This window comes from Euleptes europaea, chromosome 6 (genome assembly GCF_029931775.1).
Source record: "Euleptes europaea isolate rEulEur1 chromosome 6, rEulEur1.hap1, whole genome shotgun sequence".
In the NCBI taxonomy this organism is placed as follows: Eukaryota; Metazoa; Chordata; class Lepidosauria; order Squamata; family Sphaerodactylidae; genus Euleptes; species Euleptes europaea.
This window is the reverse complement of record NC_079317.1, coordinates 60,943,815-60,954,203: the sequence shown is the minus strand read 5'-3', so window position 1 is coordinate 60,954,203 and position 10,389 is coordinate 60,943,815.

The following is a 10,389-nucleotide window of genomic DNA, read 5'->3' as shown; positions in this document are numbered from 1 at the left end:
GGCTCATTTTCTGTTTCAGTTCTGCCCATATGGAATATGGGTGGTATCTGCCAGCCTTGCTGTTATGCCTGCTTATTTTGTTTTCCTTGCCCTACCTTGAAAAGCAGTGAATGCAAAGTTCTGTATGAAGAGGTTCATTCTGCACCTTTCTTATCTTTCTTGCTTGCAGCTGCATTGCCCTAATCCTGTCTTTCTGCTGACCCTCTTGCACATACTTTTCTAATGCTCTACCATTGTGTTGGTCCTTACCAAAATAATTACACATTCTGCAAAAACTCAAACACAAACTGAAATAAATGCATGTAAGTGAGAAAGCATAGGGGGAAAATAGCAGTGAAAGCATGCTTTCTTGGTACAAAACTAGATGTTCCTTATATGTAGCTCTGTTTTAGTCCATCTAGGCTATTTTTATTCTTACTAATATTATTTTCTAAATTCTGCTCAGCTAAAGCTCTCAGGGTGGCTTACAGTTTTATAAAATAAAATCATACATGCGTAAACAAAGGTGAATAAGCAATACACAATGAAACATATTAATATCTTCTCTATGCCTGACTAATTTGCTCTAACCTATGTTATCCCCCTTTTAATGCTGAAAATAGTAGCTGGGCACTATAGAATTGACTGGATTCTAGTAGAAGGCTTTTAGCTTCAAAATTGCAATAACGAGTCACGTTTCTCAGAGTGTCCCACATACCAAGATTGTTCTTGCTCTAGTATATTGCAATATCCTGCTATTGGCATCTCTCTTTGCTAGTGGTTCAATAGAAATACACCTCTGCACCTACAAGTAAATCTACTTTCTATTGTTTGTTCTGCTGCATTACTGGCCAGGCTACCATTGGTTGTTTTGATTGTGATTAGCATTAATGTTAGGAATTATTTTTGTTTGGCAGGATTAAAGCGCCCCTAACGTATAAGCAAAGTTCTGACAGATTATCCACCATCTTCCCTTATATTCCATGGTATGCTTTAAACATGACATAAACAGTGAGGGATGAGGCCACGGAAAAGAGGCTCTGATGCTCCCATCACGTTTAAAAGAGGATGGTCACAATCTGATTTTGAAGGTTTGCAGCGCAATCCTAAGCAGAGTTACATGCATCTAAGGCCGTTGACTTCAGTGGATTTAGAAGATTGTAGCTCTGTTTAGGATTGTACTGTAAAATGTGTAACATGGCTGCTGCATCCATTTCCCCAACAGAACCCCAAGTTTTTCTGAGTCCTCTGCTAACTTTTCTGCTCACTTTGGTTAAGGCTGTTGGGATAAGCTGGCATGTACTACTTATCCCCTCTAAATAGTGAGTATATCACGTACTGCTTGTGAAACATCTATTGCTCAAGAGGTGGATTCACTAGTACAGGACCAAGTGGATAGCTTTAACCTTCTTTCCTCAGTCCCCTGTCACTGAGACTTCCCTATTTTTAGTGTGGTTTCTTGTCTCTGGGCCCGACAGAAGGCTTGTGTATTGCTAGGATACTATGGTGCCAAGGCCAGAGCCAGAAATAACTCTGCCCAAGGATGACAGAGGATAGGCAGCTGACATTCACTGGGTTATATGTGTGCCAGTTCACATGCAAGTATGTGAATATTAGCTGCGGCTTTTACTGGGTTTTGCCTCATGTTTTCAAATATACCTCTTGACCGTTCAGGACATTGTTGGCAGGTTATATTCCAAGGCAATTGTCCTGGGTTCTATTTTGAAGAACAACCAGCAATCCTTGTGGCTAAACGACTGTTTGTCCTTGAAACCACTATCCTAAATGTGTGACTAATTCTGAACCAAAATATTGGTGGCAGAGTGCATAAAATGGGAGGGGAGGGTTAGTCTCTGTCGTCTTCCATAAACCCTTTCTACTTTTCATTGCCCCCACGCCACACCAGGAATGATTATGGGTAGACCATACAGAGGAGCTAGATGTAAGGGGAGGTGTCAAGTGGCTGGCTGTATATTAAAGAGAGGCTCTGGGGAGCAGGCCAACAGTTGCAATTGTAGCCAGTAGGTATTTAGGAACAAGAGTGCAGGGCTATTGATAGGGTTGCAGAATCCTAGTACTGGTGACTTTTTTCATTCTATAAGAGTGCCGAAATGGGAGAAACCAGCCCTATGGAATGTTCCCCATCCCACTGTACCTACCAAGTTTGCCTCTGCAAAGCAAATTATGAGCATAGGCAGAACTAGAAGCTAAAGTCTGGGGGATGGGATCCCTTTTTTCTCTTGGACTACTTATGTTCAGAACAACCTCATCTTGTGCCTTTTTGGTTCCTAACCTAATTTTTTAAAATAAAAAACCACCTAGATTTCATGTTTGCAACTTGCACTGTCCAAACACCCTGCTATTATCAGGTGAGTCGGTGTGGTATAGTGGTTAAGTGCGGTGGTTTGGAGTGGTGGAGTCTGATCTGGAGAACTGGGTTTGATTCCCCACTCCTCCACATGAGTGGCGGATGCTAATCTGGTGAACTGGACTTGTTTCCCCACGCCTACACATGAAGCCAGCTGGGTGACCTTGGGCTAGTCACACTCTCTCAGCCCCACCTACCTCACAGGGTGTCTGTTGTGGGGAGGGGAAGGTGATTGTAAGTCAGTTTGATTCTCCCTTAAGTGGTAGAGAAAGTCGGCATATAAAAACCAACTCTTCTTCTAAATTCAACAGTCTTCATCTTGTGCAAAACCAAGAGAAGATGTGTAATTAAGTCAGTTGATAAGCTTTGGATGGCAATAGGCTTGTCACCTTCACAGGCAGATATGATTTCTGTCCCTTTAAAAGCTGCCAAGCTATAAAAGAGAGCCGCTCCTGAGCCAGCTGTGTCAATGGTCACTTCAACAACTCTCCTTTTCAGCCTGGGAGGGAGCCAGGAGCAACTTCAGAGTGGGCGGAGCTGCTGTGATCTGGGCCTCAGAACTCTTTAAGGCAGAGACACTATTTCCAGTTGAGGACCTAGCATGTGTAGGTATATCAGTACTGACAGTTCTGCCTAAAAAGGGAGGGGAATTAAATATTCAAAATATGGACAGCTTTTATTACTTATTTAGAGTCATCCCAGTACCTAGTGTTTACAAACAAAAAAGCCCCAGCCACCTACGCTTGTGTGTATTACAAATATTACAATTCAGAGAAGGAAGGGTAGAAAGCAGACTGGTAAACGGTAAATGAATGCATTACAGCAAAGGAAGATGCATTCATGGCCCCTGAAGGAAATCATAGGGGCCTAATACCCCATTTCTGTTCCAACTATGAGCAGTGTGATTTTAGGCAGAGAAAGATGTGTCTAAACCCTCTGCAGAGTGGTAAGCTGCAGTACTGCAGTCCAAGCTCTGCTCACGATTTGAGTTCGATCCCAACAGAAGTCAGTTTCAGGTAGCCGGCTCAAGGTTGACTCAGCCTCCCATCCTTCCGAGGTCAGTAAAATGAGTACCCAGCTTGCTGGGGGTAAAGTGTAGATGACTGGGGAAGGCAATGGTAAACATAGTCTGCCTAGTAAGCGTTGGGATGTGACATCACCCCATGGGTCAGGAATGACCTGGTGTTTGCACAGGGGACTTATCTTTACCGAAACCCTCTGCAACCAGAGTCCTTAGCCTTACCTAATTTTGCAGTCTTGGGCTGTTAAATGGTTCAGATTCTTAAATTGTCATCGCCTCCTCTACAGACAAATCAAAAGCAGGCCCTTCCTGGTTTGAAAGAGGAGCAGGTTATGATAGTACAAAACATAGAAGGTGATTCTCCACATCAGTCCCTTGTGAGTAGTACTATAATTTTGAACTGAACTGGGGAGATCCCCCAAGCCCCATAAATGGTGATGTGGGATACTTCAAGGCCAGCCAGTCATGGGGAGTCTTAGATGCCAGAATAGAGACTGGGGAATTAAAAAAAACAACCCTAATCACCTGAAAGCTATCTGTCCTCTTGGGTAGCAAGCCACAATTCTACATAGAATGCATAAAATAGGGTGAGATGCTATTAGTTGTAAGGCAGCACAAAACAATAACATACTCTAATCAGTGCTTATCTATATCCTTTTAATGGGAACAAAGAATGCTTTTATCGGGATGCTTGCCTGAAGTAAACAAGAAGCTGCTGAGGAGGAAAGCCTGCACCAGGAAAAACAACAGGAGCTGATAACATGGTGAGGGTTTCCCCATAAAAGCTGTAGCAGAAGTGTGCAGTATGTGAGTCGTACAGGGATGGGCGTATCCTTTTATATGGCCTGGTACAATTCCCTCCACAGTACACATTCTTTCTCTTGGGGGAGTCACATCAGCCTAGACTTTTTGTCTGTTACAAAAGTCAGCTTATACAGCAGAAAAAGTTTGTCTTATATTTCCTGGTAGTTACCTCTGCCTGGAGGTTGCTCTGCACAAGTCCTGACAAACCAAGCAACATTCCCAAATGCTTTGGTAATGGATGGGAGCAAAAGCACTTGGGGATACATGAAAGAGAAGGTGCTTGTGCACACACATGTGGCTGGTTGCCTCTGTCCCTAGAGATGGGAGTGAGCTATCTGTGGCCTAATAAAACTGGCAATAAGACCCACCCAGATGGCAAAAGCCCTGGCATTCCGGTCCACCTCTTGTCAGCCACTGCAATCTGCACTGATTCTTGCAAGTGTTCCCAGTGTGCTGTAACATGGATGAGCATAAAAACGCTGAACTATGACCTCAGTATCTTTACATGGGTGGTAACAGCAGAGCCCAGCACTTCATGGTGATCTCTTCCAGAAACATTTTTTGCCCCTCACACCATAGGCTGGTGTCTCAGAGTTTGTCCAGAAGAGGGAAAACAGACTTCCTGTTCTGTACAAGACTTTACATCTCAATAAGAAAGCATTTATACCTTTGAGCACACTTAAAAGTTTTACTGATCCCGAAATCTCCTTATGCATCATGCCTGTACAGTGTTAAGTCTCCAGGGCGGTAAAGATGCTGTGTATGTTTACTAAGAAGTAAATCCCCCTATGCTGGGTGGGGCTTTGTTCCTAGGTCAAACGCTCACAGCATAGCAGCTGTAGGCTCCCTACCTTGAAGGAGGGGGTTTCTTAAAGAAGATTAGGAGTTGGTTTTTATATGCCAACTTTCTCTACCACTTAAGGGAGAATTAAACCAGCTTATAATCACCTTGCTTTCCCCTCCCCACAACAGACACCCTGTGAGCTGGTGAGGCTCAGAGAGCTCTAAGAGAGCTGTGACTAGCCCCAAGGTCACCCAGCTGGCTTCATGTGTAGGAGTGGGGAAACCAATCTGGTTCACCCGATTAGCCTCCGCTGCTCATGTGGAGGAGCGGGGAATCAAACTCTGGTCTCCAGATCAGAATCCACTCCTCCAAACCACTGCTGTTAACCATTACACCATGCTGGCTCTTGATGGAAGCGACTAGTGTCAGTCAAGGAAGCACTGCTATGTAGGGTTGCCAACCTCCAGGTACTAGCTGGAGATCTCCCGCTATTACAACTGATCTCCAGTCGGTAGAGATCTGTTCACCCGGAGAGAATGGCCGCTTTTGCAATTGGACTCTATGGCATTGAAGTCCCTCCCCTCCCCAAACCCCGCCCTCAGACTCCGCCCAAAAAAAACCTCCCGCCGGTGGCAAAGAGGGACCTGGGGGGGGGGCACCCTGCACAGCACCGAGGCTCCTCCGCGGCCGTTAGAGGTGGGGCTGCGAGTGAGAAGAAACTCCCCCGGGCTAGGCAGCGGCAGTTTCGGAGTGGAAGAAAGTTGCAGCCTCGGGGCCCGCATTTCGGCGGGGAGGGCCAGGGCGTGCTGGCGCTTGCTGCTCCGGCGGGGGTGGGGTGGTGGGGGGACAGCCCAGCCCTCCATTCCTCCCCGCGCGCTCTTTCCGGGGGCCGCTGGCTTTCCCGCGATCCAGGCGCTGCTCTCCTGCCCTGGCCAGCCGGGGAGGGGAGGGAGGAGAGGGGGGCCGTGGCGGCAGGTAAAGGCAGCCGCGGCATAGCTGGCATTCCAGCGGGCCCGTCTCCTGCGAGGGCCTCGGCTGCCCGCCTTCCCAGCTGGACCCAGGGGCTGCGACGCGCTCCTTCAGTCGCCCTTCTTGCCGTTGTACTTTTTTGGGTGGGGGAAAGGGGAGATGCCTCCCAGTCCTGTAAGGGCGGGCTGAGGCGGCTCCCCCGGGGACCTTTTGGGCCCGGCTGTGCAGCGCCGTCCCCGGAGGAGCGGCTCTCCCCGAAGCGCCCTGAAGTCGATGGGAGCAGAGGGGCCGAACCCGGAGCGTGGAGGAAGCGGTGGGGTCTGGAAAGGTGCGGCGAGGCGTTGTGCGCCGCGCGAAGACGGCGACCTCCCCGCAACCCGGCGATCCCGGGAGAGGCTCCCCCTCCCCGGGCGGCAGGGGCCGAGATTCGAACTCGGCCCTCGGCAGCCCCGGGGCCGTGCGGCCCCCCGCGCGCGCTCCTCCGAGCTGCAGCCCGAAAGGCGCCCGGCGCGTCTGCAAGGCCGGCGGGGGTCGGCGCTCCCCCAGCAGCCCGGCCGGAGCAGGTGGAGGGGCGCGGAGGGAGGCCGAGCTGGGGCGGCGGAGGCGGGGCGAGCGGCCTCGTGCCCCCGGGCTCCGCACGGCCGGGCGCTCGGCGGACTTCCCTCTTGTTGCGGCCGCGGCCGGGCTCGGGCCGTCTCCTCCTTTCGGGGTGGGGTTGGGGAGGCCAGCGGCGGGGAGCCGAGGGGGCCGTCGAGCGCGCCAGGTGAGGCCGTCGGGGCGGGCGGGCAGGGGGGGGGGACGCCTTGCGCCTCCCGGCAACTTTCCCCGGCTTTGGGGGGCTTCCCAGGTGGGCGCGGAGAAGCGACTTGGACGTACGAGGCTTGCCCGGTCCTGCGCACCTCCGAGGCGGGGAGCCGGCGGCCGCGCAGGGCGGCGCAGACTTTCCTCCGCTTGCTTTGTCTGGAGTTTCCAGCCGGCCCGGCGAAGGGGTTGCTGCCCGGCGGCGCTGGTTACATATTAAAAGCCGGGCGCCTTGCCGAGAGCTGCTTACCCGGCTGTGAAGGGCAGGCAGGCGGCCAGGCGGGCGGCCACATGGCCTCTCTGGCGATCCGCTCCCTGCCCGGCGGTGCCCTCCACACGGAGGCGAGGCGAGGATCTGGCCCAGGGCGAGCGGCGCCAGGAGCCGCCTCGCCTCGCTCGTCGGGGCTGAGGCTGGGGAGCGCAGGGCTGGGTGGAGGGGCCACCAGCAGGCTGCTCCTGTGGCTCCTGTGTCGGGATCTGGGGGACATTCCCCCAGCCCTCTAGGTCAAAATGCAAGTGTAAACGATCCAGAAACTCTTCGGTCCTGGGCAGTGCCCCCAGGGCCAGCAAGCCTGCCTGTGAGATCGCGCTGACTGGTCAGGATGGAAAGTGCAGCCTTCTTGCACGTGTTGTTCTTGGGGTCCATGCTGTCAAGGCAGCCCTGTGATTTTTAGCAGAGAGAATTTCTGCTGCTTGTATGCCCTGGGGGTGGGGGGGGGAGGCAGCAGGGGCAGCCCGATCTGGTCAGATCTCAGAAGCTAAGCAGGGTCAGTACTTGGTAGGTAGGGAAGGCTCTGCAGAGGAAGGCAATGCTTAGTTCCTTGCCTTGAAAACCCTGTGGGGTCACCATAAGTCAGCTGCAACTTGATGGCACTTTAAACACATGTACATATGCCCTCAAGCAGGAAAGTATTGGCAAGTAGGGAGGAAGTTAAGTGCTGGGAACTGCAGGGGCGCTTGGTGTCTCCTCTGCAGGAGTTGCTACCTTGGGCTTGGTGGAGTCAACCCTAATGTCAGTGGTGCAGCATGACTCAATTATATTGGCAGGCAGTGGATTCGGGACAGACAAAAGTACTTCATCACACAGTTTATGGAACTCACTGCCACCAGATGTGGCAATAGTAGCTAGATGACTGTAGAAAGGGACTTGACAAATTCATAAAGGGTCAGCAGCTGTTAGCTATGATGGCTGGATGAAACTTCATGTTCAGAAGCACAAACCTGAACTCCAGCCAAGCATAGTTTGTGAAGAGAAGATCAGTTGCCTTCTCGCTCTGTCTATGAATTTCCTGGCGGCTTGTTTGGCCACTGTGGGAAACAGGATGCTGAAGTAGCCGGGCCTTTGGTCTGATCCAGCAATACTTTGCTTCTGTTCTCTCTTTGTGGTGGTTTTCATGTTTTCAGAATGTGAGCATTAATAGCTTCTGCAACTGGGTATTGGAGGGAGGGTCTACTGAAGGGAGGGGAGGTTGCAGTTGTCTCAGAGAATCAATCACCTGCTGCGTGATGGGCTTCATTATTTGTTTGAACAGCAGCTCTGTAGGTTGCTCACCGAGGAATCATGACAAAGGATAGGGAAAGTGGTTCCCTTGCCTCCAAACCTTCCTTTTCTCTTCCCTCCCCCATCTAGATTAGAGGCTAATGGAAGAGTCTGCGCATCAGTAGGCTCAGGAGGTCTGAATGGAAGAGAAGTTAGTCAACTACGCCTGTTCAATCAGAAGGCTAAAGGGAGGTTGCTCTTATAACCATCTCTAGCCCTTAGACATTAATCTTATCCCATTGTTTGCAGGTGATACAAAACTGGTGGGAAAACCCCCTGTGTGTTAACCCTCTTAATCTGAGCATTTTTTAACGATCATGTGTCTTTCATGCATAGTCATGTGAACAGTTTCACAGTGTGGGTATGAAGGTTCTCTGCTTTCCTCCTCTGAGATGAATGGTGTCAAAAAGCAAAAGGGACTTTTAATCTGAGTGCTGTCCTCAGCAAAGTGCATTGAAGTATGTCCCACTTATGGTAATTTAATGTCTGCACTGGTGGGCCAATGGGTATAGTCGATGTGACTGTGACAACTCTTCTGCAGACAGTTCCAGTGCACTGAAGGGTGGGAAGGAAGGGCTTCACGAAAGCTCTTTGCTAGGGATTTATGGCAGTTATGTTTGGCTAGGGGAGGGGGAGAGCCATTGGACAGAAGGCATACCACCCTGGAAGCCGTTGGGATTGCTTTTGTCTTGGTGGAGTTTGTGGCTACAAACAGTCCAGCTGATCTGGGTTTGTGGGTTCTGCCTGATGTATGCCTTTTCCTCCCCTTTGTGTGCTGATAAGTTTTTTTTATTTGCTGTTCTGTTTATTTGCTTCATTTGTAATCCAACTTTCTTGCTGAGACTATGTTGACAACATTTTAAAAACAGTAACAGTGCAGTAAAAACAGTGTAATATGTACAATAAGGCAATACAGCTTGATTGCAGAACTGGAAAATAAGGCAACTAAAACAATACAGATCACTGCTTGCAGTAAACAGTGCAGTTAAACTGCCTAAAAATTTTCATAGACATTAAAATGGTAGCCTAACAGTTCCGTTTTAGATGTTGTTTAAGTCAGGAACAGCACAGTCCCAAGTTGAGTTACAACCTTCTAAGTCCACAGGCTTAGAAAGGTATGACTTGGTCTAGGATTCAGCTGTTAGTGATGAATACAGCTCTCATACTTTGAATGTCCATGTTTAGTAGTCTGATTATTTCCCCTCCCCCGATAAACAAATATATTATTTAGCAAATATTATCATTTGGAAGAACTTACACACTGGGCAAATTAGTGAGTGAGGAAAAGGTCAAAGTGTGACTTTGCAATCAGTATCCCCCCCCCCAAGGGACATGCAAAATACAAGGCTGAAATCATTACTGTTTTTGGAGATCCCCCCCCACAACTCCTCCCCCACCCATGTAATGGTGAGGTACCCATGCAGATGGCTTGCCATAAAAATGGAGGTTTCCTCTGAGACCGTCTTCAGCAACACATCTGTGGTGTTCGTGCCTCCCTACAGCTTTGACAGAAGGAGTTCCCGTTTTTGTTCCAAGGCTTGGAATTCTTTCTCCCGTTGAAAATGGAGATCATGGCAGTGCCTGCCCAGTCCCTTTTGCCGAGTCCCAAGCGCTGCCCACCTGCCTGATTTCAGCCAGGTGGCAAACCTTTGACATTTTGCATTTTGCACATGTGCAAGTAAAACAAGACATGGAGCCCCCCTCCCCCCGCCACCCCCCAGAGACTGTCTGGGCTGGAGTTTCTCTGGGAACAGTGTTACAAGAGGCGTTTGCACTCTGGTGGGCAGGGAAGTGAGGAAGAGCCATGAATGTGTTTTCCACTTGGTTTGACCAGTGACCCTTCAGCCTAAATGGGGTCTCTGTCTGGTTGGTAATTGCTTCGCAGGTCTCTGAGGAATGCATTGGTCTCACTGGAGACTGCAAGGCTTACGGATTAGGGTTGCGAACAGTGGGATGCTAAGCTGGAAAGAGAAACAAATCACATGAGGAATTCTTGCCGCCTCTAATTCTTGCCAGTCAGTGGAGAAAGAGGCCAGATGCAACCCTTTAGGAGCATGGGCAGAAGTTTCCTCCGGGTCTAGGCAACTGAATTTCATTCTGTGTTAGTTACACATTATTAGAGA